A 17,210-nucleotide genomic window follows, 5' to 3' on the forward strand; every position below is an offset into this window, starting at 1 on the left:
AGAGCTACAAGATTTGATTATTTTACCAGACTGGACATTTGCATTACTAGAAGGAGAGTCTTATTGGCACCAAAATTCATCAGAGGACTTTTTATTATCTGAGAGTGACAAGGAACATTATGGGGCTTGGCTGATGGGATCAGACGGGGCAATAAAGGAGCAAATTAACTTGTCTTCTGCTCACAGCCTATCAAACCCAGTTTGCCTAATGAAAAACAGCCAGGAGTTCTTACTGTGGGCTTTTACAAACATTTTTACAACCTCATCTCATTTGATCCTCACAGACCCCAACAAGGTAGGAACTATTACGATACCTCTTTTATTGAAGAGGAAATGGAGGCTTAGAAGAGTTAACTTGCCCAGGTCATAGAGCATGTAAGTGACAAAGGTGGCATTATCCCTAGTAGTCTCTGGGATTCATGCTTTTTTATCACTGTGCTTTCTTGATAGTGGCTCAATAAATATTTATTAATTAATAAATAAATGTGGAGTGTAAGCATCTTTGATTCAGTGGAAAGAAGGCCTTCGGCACTGCCCCAGCTCAGGCTCACTGTTGGCTGGTTCACTGTGTTTTAGAAAACTAGCACTGATATATCAACCAACTACATAATTTTATCCCAGAAGAGGGGACGGGAAGAAGAAACGAGAAGCCAGGGAGAGGCCGCTCTGGCCAGCAACCACCTGGGTTCCCTGTGCCAGAATCCAGCAGTCAGTCATGCCTCTAACTTAAAATTTGCCTCTCCTGACAAGATTACACCCTGTAGAAAAAACATCTGCTGGGTATAAATTTGCTGCTTTAAAGGAAGAAAAAACTAAATTTGATTGCAGAAGACTGGAAAAATCTATTTTTTTCTTATCTTCTCCAAGTGAATCTATATAGGGTTACCTTTCATGCGTGGAAGATAATTATAATAAAAAGTAGTATAATTATTATTATTGTTCTTATTAATGGGGAATTCAAAACTAGGAAACCCCATGTCTGCCACACTCTTACCTCACCTCTCTTCCCCTGCCCCTATCCATGCTGAAAGAGCTTCACTAGATTCTTGCAGATTATATCCTTGGTGGAATCGCTTTACTTTTAATGAGACCAGTTTCGTGCTCAGGTAACCCTGTCTTGAGCTTTGCAAGACTGAAGATCCAGCTCTGAGTAGACTGATATCTGCATAATTCTGGTGAAGCCTTTGTAATGAAGACCTGTCCTTGGACAAATGCAAGATAAAATTATATAAATCTGAATTTTAAGCTAAATAATATATGCCACGGACCAACTTCCCTATACCCTTTCCTGGCATGAGTATTCGATGCTGGCCAGGTGAAGCTGAGGGTCCCTACAATCATTTGCTTTAAAAGCCATGAGGAGGAGGTGGGGTAAAGGGCACTCTCGTTTTCTTTTAGTAGAGGAGATAGCTCAGGGTTTCTTGTTTCAACTTCCATCCTCACCTCATCACCTTTCAAACCTCCTTCTTCCCCTCCCCATCTTTCATCATGGTGGCCATGGAATTACTTAGTGAGGTTTGGGGAGAATCATTGCTAGGCTCATCAGAACCATCTTGGCCTCAAATGAAAATGAGTTGATCCTGCTGTGATAGAAAGTGGACCTCGCCAACAAGAAGATGGGACAGTTGCACAAAACACCAGTTGTATGTGCTCAGTCTGAACTGCCAGGGGCTTGTCTAGAAAAACTCGAGATCCACATTGCAAGCCTGTCCTAGACATTCATTCAATATAACAGCTAAGCCAAGTCCTCCAGTAGTTTTACCAGTCAGCGAGCAGTGAGTTGAATATTGAAAAAGAGACTTCCCTCAGTCTCTGTTCAAAAAGAAACTTGTCAAGCAAGCCCTACACCTGATGCTTCCAAAAATAACTGTATTGTTGCGGAAAGAGTCTACTTCTTTTTTGATTGAATGAAGGAATTAAAGAATTGATGGCTTGGTTTATCTAATATTGACAAACTGGATGTCACAAAAATTGACAAATGTTTTGACAAGGATAGTTCAACCTCCCAATGTGGAGCCTGTCAAGTTAAAAATAAGAATACTGAGCTAGGCACAGTGACTCACACCTGTAATCCCAGCACTTTGGGAGGTTGAGGTGAGAGGATTGCTTGAGCTCAGTAGTTAGAGACCAGCAACATAGCGAAACCTTGTCTCTACTTAAAATAATAAATAAAATAAAATAAAATTAAATTAAATTAAAAAGCCAGGCGTGGTGGCACATGCCCATAGTCCCAACCACTTGGGAGGCTGAGGCAGGAGGATCATATGAGCCCAGGAGATCAAGGCTGCCCTGAGCTATGATCATACCATTGCACTCCAGCCTGAGCAGCAGAATGAGACTTTGTCCCTCACCCCAAAAAAGAAAGAATATTATTTAAACAATGATTCCAGATTGTAGAATCACAGGTTTTCAGCTCCAGAGAGAGGGAAATATAAATCTGAAAGTATCATGTGCAGCAAGATAGACTCACTGAAAGGGTCAGAGTCTTTCCATGGCTGACCTAGAAGCAAGACAGTGCCAGAATCTCACCAGCCTTGATGTTCTCTGGAAAGAATGCTGTCAATACCTAAAGCAGAAGCAGTGGAGAAACTCAGTTTCAGTTCATAAGCAAGGACTGAAACACTTATTCATTCATAGAGGTATGAATCACTACATGGGGATTTAGTGTGTTTATGTTTATAGTAACAGGTGGGAGTTTTCTTAAAATCACCAATTCCTTTTCCCAATGAGATGGCCCAATTTCTCCCCAAGGAAAATTAAACTATTGCCACAGGGGAGGGCTCCCTTTCACTACCACAGTAAAGAAGTAGTGACTCTCTCTGGGCATCTTCTTTATTCCCTACCCCGATGACACGCCAAAAGGGGATGCACATTGCCCTATTTGCACGTCAGGAATCCACAGAGCACTCATAACAGAGACACGGTGAACTCTTACAGTGAGCGCAGTCACTGGAGTTCAGCAAGCACTAAAATGATTCTCCTTGACTCCTATTACTCCACTTTCAATCTCATCATTTCAGGACTGCCTCAGCAATTCATAACCTTATAAATGTCAGGGTCCGCACGAATCTTGAAGGTCTTGTCTATGTTGCAATGATGGAGGAAGTTTTGGATTTGTGGGGGGCGGAGGAGTGGTGATTGTTTACAAATAGGAAACTCGGCCGGGCGTGGTGGCTCAAGCCTGTAATCCCAGCAGTTTGGGAGGCCAAGACGGGCGGATCACGAGGTCAGGAGATCAAGACCATCCTGGCTAACACGGTGAAACCCCGTCTCTACTAAAAAATACAAAAAACTAGCCGGGCGAGGTGGCAGGTGTCTGTAGTCCCAGCTACTCGGGAGGCTGAGGCAGGAGAATGGCGTAAACCCGGGAGGTGGAGCTTGCAGTGAGCTGAGATCCGGCCACTGCACTCCAGCCTGGGTGACAGAGCAAGACTCTGTCTCAAAAAACAAAACAAAACAAAAAAAAAAAAACAAGAAAACAAATAGGAAACTCATATTTCACATGGTATTAAATCATCAGGGCTGCCTATCAGAACTTGCCTGATCCAGATGAAATCCACAGACAGAGTGCTTATGGCTACACAGAATGTCATAAAAAGATCATGAAGGGCAAGTATGTTGAAGTCTCTCTGTGTCCGGTTGAGGACATGGACTTGCATTAATAAGGGTACTCAATGGAAATGGCAGCCCTGCCACTTGTGTGTTTCACCCTCCTACCTATTTCAGGTTCCTGCCCCAGTTAATTCCCACAGAAACTGTCATTTAACCTTCTATGCCTTCAGATTTAAATTCTGCAGCTCTCCAGGCACACTTTCTGTTTGGCTTGAGTCCTTCCGAAACCACCTGGCATGCTAGCCCAGGGTTTGAAAGGCTCACAGAGGTCTTGAAAGTCTTGCCAGAGAACTAACAATTTGGAGGAAGCTCTACACTCAGGCTGCAGAGTTTTCAACAACTTGATTTGCAAAGGAGCCATGCCCTATACTTCGTTGGAGTGAAAAATCCTTGGTTTTTATTGCCTTTGTAAGTGGCACACCTATCTCTGACTGCAAAGGAGTAATTAAAATGTGAATTTGGAGGGACTGTGCCCATCGCTTCCAACCAGATGTTTAAATTCTGGCCTCATAAGTTGCCGAAGTGGAGAAATTGGGTTCTTTAAAAATAAGTACACGACTGGGTGTGATGGCTCTCTCCTGTAATCCTGGCACTTTGGGAGGTCGAGGCAAGTGGATTGCTTGAGCCCAGGAGTTTGAGACCAGCCTGAGCAACATGGTGAAACCTTGTCTCTATAAAAAGTACAAAAATTAGCCAGGTGTGGTGATGCATGCCTGTAGTCTCAGCTACCTAGGAGGCAGAGGTAGGAAGATCGAGGCTGCAGTGAGTGCTCTTTTAATTTTAAAATCAAATTAAAAATATAATCTTAAATTGAAATTTCTTTTTATTTAAGAGCTTCCAAGAGTTTTTCTGAATTAAGTTATTAACCAGAGATCGAGGCTGCAGTGAGCCGTGATCATGCCACTGCACTCTAGCCCAGGCGTCAGAGTGATACCCTGTCTCGAAAAAAAAAAAAAAAAAAAAATAGGCCAGGGGAGGTGGCTCATGCCTGTAATTTCAGCACTTTGGGAGCCCGAGGTGGGCGGATCACCTAAGCTCAGGAGTTTGAGACCAGCCTGGCCAGCATTGTGAAACCCCATCTCTACTAAAAATACAAAAACTTAGACAAGCGTGGTAGACAAGCCTGTAGTCCCCGCTACTATGGAATCCCGCTAAGGTAGGAGAATCACTTGAGCCCAGGAGGTGGAAGTTGCAGTGAGCCGAGATCACACCACTGTACTCCAGCCTGGGAGACAGAGCTAGGCTGTCTCCCCAAAAATAAATAAATAATAAATAAATAAATAAACCCCACTATAGGATACCATCCCCAACATTGGCAGTCATGTGGTTGCTTTAATTTCTTTTTCTATTTTGCATTCTCAGTCTCCCTGAGTCATATCCACTCATGGCCTTTTGTAAAAGAAATACTTTTTCAAGAATATTATCTTGGATTACTTAAATTACAAACTAAAAAAGGCAATTAAATAAAGGCTCAATGTTCTCTAATCTTTCTGCCTAAAGATTTCTAGTCAAAACCAACTGAAATGATTTTTGAAAAAAGTATACAAAGGGAAATTGGACTAAATGGAATAACCCTCAATAATGAACGCTAGAATCAAAAATGGAACTCTTTTGTGAGCAGGCACCAATTGGGGATAAGAGAGAACTATGGCAGTGATCTTCAAACTCTCTTGCTTGAGCGGCCTGGAATTTTAAAAACAATTTTCTTTAATTTATAAGCCAACAGCTAACATTTTTCACCATAAATTTAAATAATAGCTAAGGATGCAATTTGTATTTTATTTAAATTCTAACATTTAACGTAGAATAGTTGTATTACTCTTTTAAATGTTTCCTGTGGAATTCAAATATCATGCCTATTTGATAGCCATTGTCATCCATTTAAAAAATTTTAGGAACAGGCCAGTGCAGTGGCTTACTCCTACAATTCCAGTGCTTTGGGAGGCTGAGGCAGGGGGATCCCTTGAGACCAGGAGTTCGAGACAAGCCTGGGCAACATAACTAGACTCTCTCTCTACAAAAAAAATTTAAAAAACATAGCCAGGAATAGTGGTGCATGCCTGTAGTCCTAGCTACTCAGGGGGCAAAGGCAGGAGGATGGCTTGAACCCAGAAGTTTGAGGATGCAGTGAGCTATGATCAGTCACACCATTACACTCCAGCCTAGGCAACAGAGCAAGACCCTGTCTCTTAGAAGGTAAATAAATAAATAAATAAATAGTATAGGAACAAGGTATTTAATAGAAAGTTTACATTGTTTCTTTTTCACTTGAACTTAGTATTTTACTCTACTGTACTGCATTTTTAATCTGGAAAGTCTTTTATTGATCATCCCATCATACATCTCTCAAAAAAACTATGACCTTAGGTTGGGCATAGTGGCTCATGCCTGTAATCCTAGCTAGCTGGGAGGCTGAGGCACAAAAATTGCTTGAACCTGGGAGGTGGAGGTTGCAGTGAGCCGAGATTGCATCATTGCATTCCAACCTGGGTGACAAGAGTGAAACTCTGTCTCAAACAATAATATTAATAATAATAATAATTTTTAAAAATGTGACCTTAAATTGGAATTTTTTTATTTACTCTAAGAGCTTCTAAGAATTTGTCTGAATTAAATTATTAACATAATAATTACTATAAATGGATCAAAATTATAAAAGTATCTTACATATTTTAGAAATGATTATTAAACAGGAAAAATGAAAATGTATTAGAAATACCTCTCAATTAGATGGATGGGGAGTTTTTTTCTTTATTTTGTATCTGTGGTTGAATGTCACTTATTTCTAGAATAACATGATACAGTTCTACTTTTTAAATGGATGAAAATTATTGTTCTCAAGAATAATTAAAATATGGGGAGTTGAAAAATTTTTTAATAGAAGAATTAAAGAATTAAGTAATAGAAGTTATTTGTAATAATATAGTGCTGATAAATTATCAGAAATATCTTGACTTATAAAATGATGATTATCTAAGCTTTAGACTCATTTTTGAACACCTACACCAATATTTCCAGTTGTCTTTTTGATTAGCATTCTCAGGTTTTTACAATTTTGAATATGTGTCAAAATAATATTTCTGATAGTAACAAGTGTGCTTTCTTTTAAGTGGGAGAACAGTTATAACTGGGGAGATGCAGAAGGAGAAATATCAAAGAACAGATTTTTTTGAACCTGAATCTCTGGAAATTGATTAGCTTTGAATTATCATGGAAGAAGTATGCTTCAGAAAGTAAACTCCCTAGAGCCGTGGTCCCCAACCTTTCTGGCACCAGGGACTGGTTTCATGGAAGACAATTTTTCCACAGACAGGGTGCAGGGGGGATGGTTTCGAGATGATTCAAGTACATGACATTTATCATTAGATTCTCATAAGGAGCATGCAACCCACATCCCTCACATGGGCAGTTCACACTAGGGTTTGCCCTCCTATGAGACCCTAATGCTGCAGCTGGTTTGACAAGAGGTAGAGCTCAGCTTCACTTGCTCACCCACAGCTCACCTCCTGCTGTGCAGCCGGGTCTCCAACAGGCCACAGACCTGATCGGTCCAGTCCATGGTCCAGGAGTTGGGAAACCCCCTGAGCGGTCCAGTCCATGATCCAGGAGTTGGGAACCCCTACCCTGGAGCATGCATACCCCAGTTTGAAGACCACTGAACTAATAGTTCAAAATGCCAAGCCAAAAGGGAAGGCGCTGCAAGAAATTAGTCTTTTCTAGTTTGAACTATAACTTAAATGTCATGGCTTCAGAGATAATATTTGATGTACATTTTTCATTATTGATACTTTAATTAGGATAGTATTATAGTTTCAAGTGTTGCAAATTATCCTTGAAAAATTCTTAACATTGAGTCATGGAAAACAGTAAAGTAACACATGAATACTTGTGTTTATTAAGATAGTATTAAAACCTTAGCCTGACACTTTAACATCTTTTACAGTCCAATATTTATCATTTTCAAGGTCATAGAACTATAATTAGAGTATTAGACTGAGAGGTAAGTTAAACACCAACGTATCATGTGAGCAGTTGCCCATGGTGATAGGATTGATGGTGTCATTTTGCCATACTTCTAGCTGTGCTTATGCTACAAAAATGTAGTTTTAAACTCTTTGGTTCTATTAGGTACTACTGCTGCATCATCTAACTCCAAAAGGAAAAACAGGATTTAATTAGCTAAATGCACATATTTCTTTAAGTTTTTCCTGGTTGTTTGGATGCAAAGTTAGTACAAAACCACATGGATGCCGTTTTCCATATAATAATTCACGATTCCAGTCACTCTAAATGACCTTTGACTTAATTAGCTGAGAAAAATGAACAGTGTTTGTGTAAATATTGGTGATAACTGAAACTTAAGATTTAACGGGAAAAATAAGATTTGAAATATCTTAAAGGTAGATGCACAACGTAAACTCATTATGTGACTATTACTGTATAATGGCTACATTTAATAATAAAACTCTCCTGTTAACACTTTTACACTGTTGGACACATGTGGGGGGTGGGGACCAACACACACACTGGGGCCTGTCGAAGGAGTGTGTGTGGGGAGGGAGAGCATCAGGAAGAATAGCAAATGGATGCTGGGCTTAATACCTAGGTGATGGGATGATCTGTGCAGCAAACCACCATGGCACACATTTACCTATTGCAACAAACCTCCACATTCTGCATGTGTACCCCTGAACTTAGAATAAAAGTTGGAAATAAATATATATTTAAAAAATAAATAATCCTCTCTTGTTCAAAAAATAACAGTGTCTGAAATTGCCTTTTCTCTAAAGATATGTAATTATCCCATAAGAATGGTGGAAGAGCAAGATGAGCAGAAAAAAAGCCTTTGACTGTGATGGTTCTGCATATTAGGACCTGGAGCCTTGGAGAAAATCTGAAGAATACCAGAATCTTTTTTGAAACACCTGTGCTTCTGCAATGTCAGCCCCTTTGCCTGAAACCCAGTAGGTCTTGAAATGAAGCCACTAAGTAAACTTCCAAATTAGAACCTGCTGCTCCACATCCTTGTAACTGTCATAATCTTTAGCTGTGCAAATATCACATGAACAAATTTTTTTTAAGAGCCAGAGTTATTTGTTTAAATCTAAGTTTAAATTTTATGGCAGATGACTCATGCTTCCAACATTGATACCCACCCTCCAATAGGCTGGTTCCGCTCCATAAAACCAAACAGAACAAAAAGTTAGGCTCTATGGTCTTTGAGTTTTTCAAAATTCTAGTTTGTTGTTTCGAATAGAAAGAAAGACATCTGAGTTTTAGGATGTTTGGGTTGGGAGCCAGTTCTCCATGGGTCTCTCACATTTCTTCATGTCTTGTGGGAAAAGGCACTGACAGCTCTAAGCTGTCTTTCCAAGGCTGTTTGTATAATAGCCTTGTTGTAGGCTGCATAATAAATAGTCTTGGAGATAGAGATAGTGTCACCCTCTGGAACAAACGGCAAGTTTGTTGACTGTCCGCTAAAGATAACATCTCCTAGAAAAAATAACAAAGAATAAAAATAAATAAATAAATAAAATGTCTCCCTCTGGGGAAGACATCAGGATGACTTAGTCTCTATTATAAAAAATATGGGTTTGCTAGGCTGGGGTGTTCTCTCAAAAAAGAAAATATATGCAGGTGTCATCTGACCCCCTTCATGTTAACCTGTATTGCAGCTTGGAGAACCTGGGCAAGTGTTGATATTCTGGCTATTGCTTTGCTATGGATAATAAACTACCCTTTGTGTCTGACCAAGGACTCTTGTGTTTCTCGTCAACATCATTAAACTGTGACAGGCTAACTTGTTAGCTTGCAAGTGGGGTAAAATCTCAGCCCCTTACACTTATTGACAGCTTAATTACTTGTGGCGATGGTATGATTTTTCTACAAAGATCTTTGAGTACTGTTATCAACTTTAGATTGCCCATTCACATCTGAGAGATTTAATGTGATTCTTAAGGCTGAGATAATCCATTGAAATATTTCTATAAACTCTAATGTTTAATTAGGTAAGCAAAAACACTTCCCTCCCAGATTCCAGCTTTAGATTGTCACATATTTCTCTTAGGAGAACCATGAAGGAATTTCCTCCAATCTTTTTGGTAAAGAGTCAAGTTTAAAAACATTCAATTACATGAAACCAAGGTAGGAATAATTATCCTACCTTGGATGGGCTATTCTCAATCTTTTTGTCAGAGGAAGCTGGGTCTCATATTTGGAGAAAAACATGGAAAAACTTAAAATAAATTTTGTCTAACACTGTACATTTTTTAAAATGGTCTTCATTTTAGTGAATCTAAAACATGAAACTTCTTCAGTCACCAAATATTGGAGATGGCCTTGCATCCTCAATTTAGTAGCTTTACTCAGAAATAATTTTTGGCCAAATGTGTGTGAGGTTCCACACAAGCCATATTCACCTCTCATTCCCTGGATATTAGGTCAGAGTCATACCAGAGGAGATCAGGATATCCAGCCCCAGACTAGGCAGCTCCGCCTTAATTATGGAAGCTGAAAGAGTTCTAGAAAGAATTTTTTTATTCATCCAACAAATATTTATTGATCCCCAATTGTGGACCGGGTGCCATGTTAGGCCTGGAGAAGCCAATGTGAACAGGGCAGAGTTGATGTTTGCACAGGACATATAGTCTAAATTCGTTGCACCAACTTAGAAGAGTGGACATGTAGGCCGGGCACAGTGGCTCATGCCTGTAACCCCAGCACTTTGGGAGGCCGAGGCAGGCAGATCATGAAGTCAGGAGATCAAGACCATCCTGGCTAATATGATGAAACCCCGTCTCTACTAAAAATACAAAAAATGAGCTGGGCATGGTGGTGGGCGCCTGTAGTCCCTGCTACTCGGGAGGCTGAGGCAGAAGAATGGTGTGAACCTGGAAGGCAGAGCTTGCAGTGAGCCGAGATCGCGCCACTGCACTCCAGCCTGGGCGACAGAGCGAGACTCTGTCTCCAAAAAAAAAAAAAAAACAGAAGAATGGACATTTGTCTGTTTCTCAGCCTGTATCTCACCTTTCCTCTTCTTTTACCAAAGCTTCATGATTTTCTGTAAAACCTGTCTGGTTTCCTAGGAAGTCCTCTGGACTGCAGGTGACCTAGGATTGAACTAGACTTCTCAAAGCCACAATCTGGTCTCTGTGGTCCTGACTCAGCTGGATTTATGTGTAGAGGGAGGGAAAGAAGACCACAACATTGTAAATCAATAAAGGGCTTGAAGCACTTCCTGTGTGTCCCAGAGTGACTTAAGCAAAATGCCTGTTGAAGTCAGTGCTGGCATTATCAGAACTGTTCACCTCATGTCTAGACCACAGCCAGACATTTAATAACACTAATGACTAAGTGTATGAAGTCCATGCCACACACCATGCACTGAACTAGGGGCACATTATACAGATTCCTTCATTTAACTCCACAATTAGGCCATCAAGTGAATACAACTGCCCTGTTTTCCAGATAAGAAAACTGAAAGCTAGAGAGAGCAACAGACTTGCCCTAAGTCCTACACGGTGGTGCCAGATTCAAGGCCAGGTAGTCCAATGGCAAAGTCTGGTCCAAATTCAAACACGATGGCTTTCTTGCAGCTCTCCTCACCCTTCAAGCTCATGTCCTCAAAGCCATCTGACCTGCCATTAGCCCTGCTTCAAGACCCCCTCCTCCGAGATTGTCACACTGCTTTCTTCATCAAACCTTGGTCAGAAACGCCTTCTGCCACTATCATATTGGAAATAACCCTCCTCCAAGCATGCCCTTTCACTTACCCTCTTGTATTTTTCTTTGTCACTCTTACCTCCACCTAAATTTTAACACTTCTGTCTCCTGAAACTGTATCATAGGTGTGTTCATTTTTTTTTTTTTTCTTTTTGCCTGTCCCCATCACTAGCTCGTGAAGATAAGATGAGGATCTCCAGCACCTGGTACTGTGCCTGCCATCTCGTGGGTGGGCAAGACACATGTGCTGGATGTGTGAGTGAATCAATGAATCCCTACCACTTCTCTCTCTATCTTTTCTTCTTGCTCACTCTAAGATGTTTTCTTGCTGGAATTTCTGCCCATTTGAGTCCTCAGAGTTGGTAGAAGAGGTCAGGGGAGATTATTTGGTGTCATCTGTCACTTGAATATGTGAATACAAAAGTAGCTGAAGGATGACAGTCACAGCTTTATTATCTAACTTCATATGTGGCCTTGGGAAAAATGCCTTTCATCTGCTCACCGTGAAAAATTATTCATCATGAGATGAAAGAAGAGGTCAATTAATTAATTTATGGGCATATGAATTTTTGGATAAAAAGCCCTAATAATTATCATTTTAAAAAGTCACACATATTTTTCTGAGTTACAGTGGCTATTTTCAGGAGGGCTGGGTTTCTACACAAGTATCACCTCACATGAACTCATGAAATAATAACATTATGCCTTGGGTTTTGGCTCATCTTGACTTTACTTGTGAAGCATGAATACAAAAATCTTCGCATTGTTCTGTGTCTTCACAATGTCAAGAATCTGTGATTCTATGTTGTGAAAGAACCATGTCAGAAAAATTCTGTTATTAAAGGGAACTAAAGTGATTATGAAGAGCACCCCAGAAACAGTGGAGAGTTGAGGTAAGATTTTGAACACATTTGAAGTGAAAGATAAGATATGGACAACAGAGTGCTTAATAAGTATATATCCTGATTTTATTTGATTTAAGAGTTTTAATGTTAGCTACAGAAAAATGGAAGGGAGGGGCTCTTAGCCTCTCTGGGACCATGAACCTCTTCGGTAGGCTGGTGAAGCTTATGGACCTCTTCTTAGAATAATATTTTAAATGCATTCTAAAATTACATGAGATGTTGGGTGCAATGGCTATATAATCCCAGCTGTTTGGGAGGCCAAAGCAAGTGGATCACTTGAGGTCAGGTGTTCAAGACCGGCCTGGCCGATATGGTAAAACCCCATCTCTACTAAAACTACAAAAATTAACCAAGCATGGTGGTGGTGCACAACTGTAATCCCAGCTACTCGGGAGGCTAAGGCAAGAGAATCACTTGAACTCGGGAGGCGGAGGTTGCAGTGAGCCGAGATCGAGCCACCGGACTCCAGCCTGGACAACAGAGTGATTCCATCTCAAAAAAAAAAAAAAAAAGTACATAGGATTACATGAGTACTCCCTCCTGAATTCTAAATTCTGGGGCAACCCCATTATTTTACAGTTAGGGGAACAGGGGACCAGAAAGTAAAATGATGTAGGACATCCGCTTTAACCTAAGAATAGACACACTTTCCTGGCAGAAGAAAATCATGCTGTGATCTAACACTATTAAGGAATGTTGTTCCGAGCCAGTCCATATTTAAGAAGGTCTAATAAGGATGGTTTAATCTTGCTTTCAATGTTACTTTAGAACAGCAAGTACTTTTCCCTTCATACCTCTATTTACACAAAGGATTTGTTTGTATTACAAGCAATAAACTCTCTAAATACCTGAGCACTAATCGCATCAGGTTAATAAGTTTGGTAATGCATTCATGATCTGGTATGAAAAGCTTGTTCCTAATAAAAATCTTCTTTAAGCTCCAACTAGTTTATATAGTTTATACCAATGCCCTAGAATACAATTGGGGGTTGAAATGAAATTACTATGGTATATTTTCTTTAGAAAAGAAAAAGAAACTAAAATGTGAATATGGACATAAAGGATTGACTCTTGGCAAGAAAAAAAATGGAGAATTATTTGGGTCTCTTTTAAAAACACGAGGGGAATTCATAGCCTCAGGATAAGAATGTGAAATGACTGTTCTCTTTAGAAGGTGTGATTTGGATTCGTGCCTCTGACAGCATGACTCCAAGCCTCACATGTGATTACCCAGGCCAGTCCTTGCACCTGCAATTGTAAATTGGACAGTCCATGAGATGTAAGAAGTATTTCCTTTTCCTAGATCCAAACTTCCTTCAACCTTGAGATTCTCCATCTTGCTGGCATTGCTTTTGGTCTAAGTAGTTCTCTGAAGCTCCTCTTCTCCATGTTGTAGCAAAAAGCAGAGGATCCAAAAAGCATCCACAACAACTGTTAGATATTGTGTCCAAAATTCTCGAATAACTATTTATGCCTTAACAAAGAAATGCCTAAATATATCCCACCAATTGTTTCTTAACACTACTAAATCTCCTGCATCTTTTCTTACAGCCAAAATCAGAAAGAGATTTTTTTTAAATCATGTCCAAGTGATGGATTGTTCTGCAAAAAGCCTCGTGATGGTGTCTGGCAGGAACAGAAGTTTTTTTGGCATCCTAGTATTTCTAGCTTACTTAGTTCCTAGCCTGCCCACTAGCCAGATCTTTACACAAGTAAAGAAGCCCAGTTTGAGATCTTTCCTATGTCTGCATCGTATTTTTAAGTCCTTTTCCTCATTCTCTCTTAAAAACACAAAGGTAAATAAACCAGCATGATTTTTAAACAGACTCATGCAGTGCTCACTTACAGGGACAGAAAGAAAATATGTGAGATGTTTCTTCCTTCAAAATGCTTACAGTCCGTAACTACATTCTGGTTAATAAACCAAAATAAACATACAGAAGTAATACACTATTGCTAAGAACTAAGATGTGTTCTCACGTTGTAACCTACATTATATCATACTCTCATATTTTATAGCGTCTAAAGCACTCTCGTATACATTAGATCATCTGATGTGCACCTGTACTCTAGGAGATAGGACAGATATTACTATGCCCATTTCATAGATTAGAAATAGCTCAGAGAAGAAAAATCACATAAAGGTCCCACCACCAGTAAGTAGAAGAGCTGGGATTAGAACAGAGGTTTTCTGATTTTAAATTTACACCCTTTGTAGCCCAGAACCGAATTACTCTAGAAACACACTAGTAGTAGTTCATATAAATAAAGACCTCTAAAAAATGGAGTGGATTCAAAGAGGAGATAAAGCTTCCATTAAACTTCAAAAAGAGGAAGGATCTGGATAGAGGAGAGGGGGAAGGAAGAGGCCACAACAAGTGCTTTGTGTGTATTGACTTGGGTGTGGAGCAGTGGGGAATAAACCCACACTGACAAAGTATTGCCTCATTGCACAATCCCAGGAGGCGTCATTCACTTTTCTGTTACGTGGAGTCTCTGGTGACCCTGGAGCACAAAACTTAGACTACAAGTAAATCGTGGCCCTATGGTAGTGCAGACGCCCTAGTAGAGCTGGGTGAGATAATGGAGGGTCTTGAAAAACCAGAGGTTTTGCCTGAAACATAGGTGATATAGAAGCAGAAAGAACATGGATTAGCTTTCAGGTACCTAAGGTTCTAGTCCCAAATCTGTGTGTCCTCAATCTCCCAGACTTTCTTTTATTTTTTTTTTCTATTAAATGGCTCATGCCTGTAATCCTAGCACTTTGGGAGGCTGAGGTGGATAGATCACTTGAGGTCAGGAGTTCCAAACCAGTCTGGCCAACACCGTGAAACCCCGACTCTACTAAAAATACAAAAATTAGCCAGGCATGGTGGCAGGTACCTGTAATACCAGCTACTTGGGAGGCTGAGGCAGGAGAATCTCTTGAACCCGGGAGGTGGAGGTTACAGTGAGCCGAGATCACACTATTGCACTCCAGCCTAGGCGACAAGAGCAAAACTCCATCTCCAAAAAAAAAAAAAAAAGAAGAAGAAAAGAAAAGAAAAGAAAAATGTTGCGCCAGATCATTTCTAATCTCCTTTTCATCTTGAAAGGCATTTGACCTGTATGTCATGGAAGAAAGGAGGAAATCTTTGAAGATTTGTAAACATTGATGACATGAGGAAAATAGTATTTAAGGAATACTGATGTGAAAGTTGCCAGTACCAAAATGGAGTCACTTATGTCAAAACACAAACAAAATGGAGTCAGGAGGGCAAGAAAGAAGGAGCTCTTATCATGAGAGATTTCTGCAGGTACTACACGGTTTTCCTGTAACAGGACTTATTGCAAGGAAATCCCTCAAGACTGCAGTATTCCAAATAATCTGTTTTCACAAAGACACTTGCCTAGCAAGTCTGTCTCAACCAACCAATAAGTTGGCTAATGCCAACTCCTATAACAAACCCCTGTTACCTTTGGCCTTTGTAACTTTTGGTTACAGTCTATGTGGAATTCTTTTTGTCTTTAAAAACTCCTCCTTTGCCCCAACCCCCAGATACGTCTATGAACCATCACAGCATGCATATCACAGGTTTGCAACACCCCTGCTACTCCCTATTAAACTCTTTGCTTTGGAGAGTTGGTCACTCATTTTAGGCTGACAGTGGTCTGGAGGATGGATGGGTGTGAGAAGGGCCTGGAGTAGACAAAGACTTCTGGAAGGGTATCCCAGTAACCTGACAATGAGATGATAAGAGGTAGCATAGGATGGCAGAAATAGGAAGGAAACCATAAAAGCAAGAGCCTTTGTGATGATTGACTGAACTGAGGAAAAGCTCCAGAGCATCACTCCGAGTGGCAGGAAGAGTGACTGCCCTCTGGAAAGGGAATGGAAGTGGTAAAGAATCCTGGTATAAAAGGAAAAGGAATTCAGCTTTGGGGGTGTTGTGTTTGGCTGACAGTGAAGCTTCCAGGGGGAAAAGTTTAGTACTCATTGGGAAAAAAGGAACCAGAAGTCATGTGAGACGATGGAACCGGAGATAAGCGAGAGTCATCAGCTCAAGGGAGATAATTAACGTTCCTGAGAAAACAAGCATGAAAGCCTTTACAATGCATTAGCAAATGTGTTTTTCAGTTTTATAGCTAAAGAAACAGAAGGCCAGGAGACCTTAATGAAATGACCTCACCTCTTGTTTTAGATGGAATGGAAGCTAGTCGTATATTTGAATAACTAACATTTTGATTTTTAAAGTCTATCACAGCAATGGACTGAATTTAGGGCCCTTGACTTTTTGAATTTTTTTCCCCCGTAGTCACATGTATTCTCTCTTAGGTCAGAGTCTGTTACTGTGGTGATTTTGTGCTGTGTTGCTTAGCTAAGCTAGAAGGACATTTCCCAGAATTCTCTTCCCTGGGTAGCTCTGGACGAGGGTTGGAAAGAAGAGAAATTTGCATGATTTGGAAGGCCAAAGTGACCCCACAGTGCTGTGCTGGAGGCGTTGGTGCCGGGCCCTAGCCACCACCGCAGCTCGTACACCCCGCTGCCGATCACTGGTTCCCCTGGGTGGAGTGCGGGCTCTTTGAGTTTGGCCAGATCTCCTCCTATAACTTCTCCAAGCACTAGACCGGGCTCTGGGAGAAGGCAGCAGTTTTTCTGCAGGTCGCCGGCCTCACTGGAGTGATGTGGCGAAAGATGCGCGTGCTGCAGTTTCCTCGCATGGATTCCAGTTTGTCTACCGGATTCAGTGAGTCCTCTCTGCTTCTCTCTACTTTGAGTCCAGCTTTTCTTCCGGCCTGCCCTGCTGTCAAGCAGAAGCTTCAGAAGGCCACCACCAGATGCCAAGACCGCAGACTTCCACATGCTTCTTCACCAGCTTCCCTCTGTGCCTTGATTAATAAATTTTTCCCTCTTCCCCAATTGTCTCCTTCTAGACCTTTGTGTTCTCAGCTTCTCCTACAATTGTGTGATGCCGAATCCCTATAGGAAAT

The 17,210-nt window shown here is 40.7% G+C and overlaps 1 protein-coding gene across 4 annotated transcripts in view; it reads right to left on the reverse strand.

Moving 5' to 3' along the window:
- Nucleotides 1-17,210, reverse strand: part of SLC2A12 (solute carrier family 2 member 12) — a 119,526-nt gene that overhangs the window by 19,132 nt on the left and 83,184 nt on the right. The gene's annotated exons all lie outside the window — the stretch shown is intronic.

This window comes from Macaca mulatta, chromosome 4, assembly GCF_049350105.2.
Source record: "Macaca mulatta isolate MMU2019108-1 chromosome 4, T2T-MMU8v2.0, whole genome shotgun sequence".
Lineage (NCBI taxonomy): Eukaryota > Metazoa > Chordata > Mammalia > Primates > Cercopithecidae > Macaca > Macaca mulatta.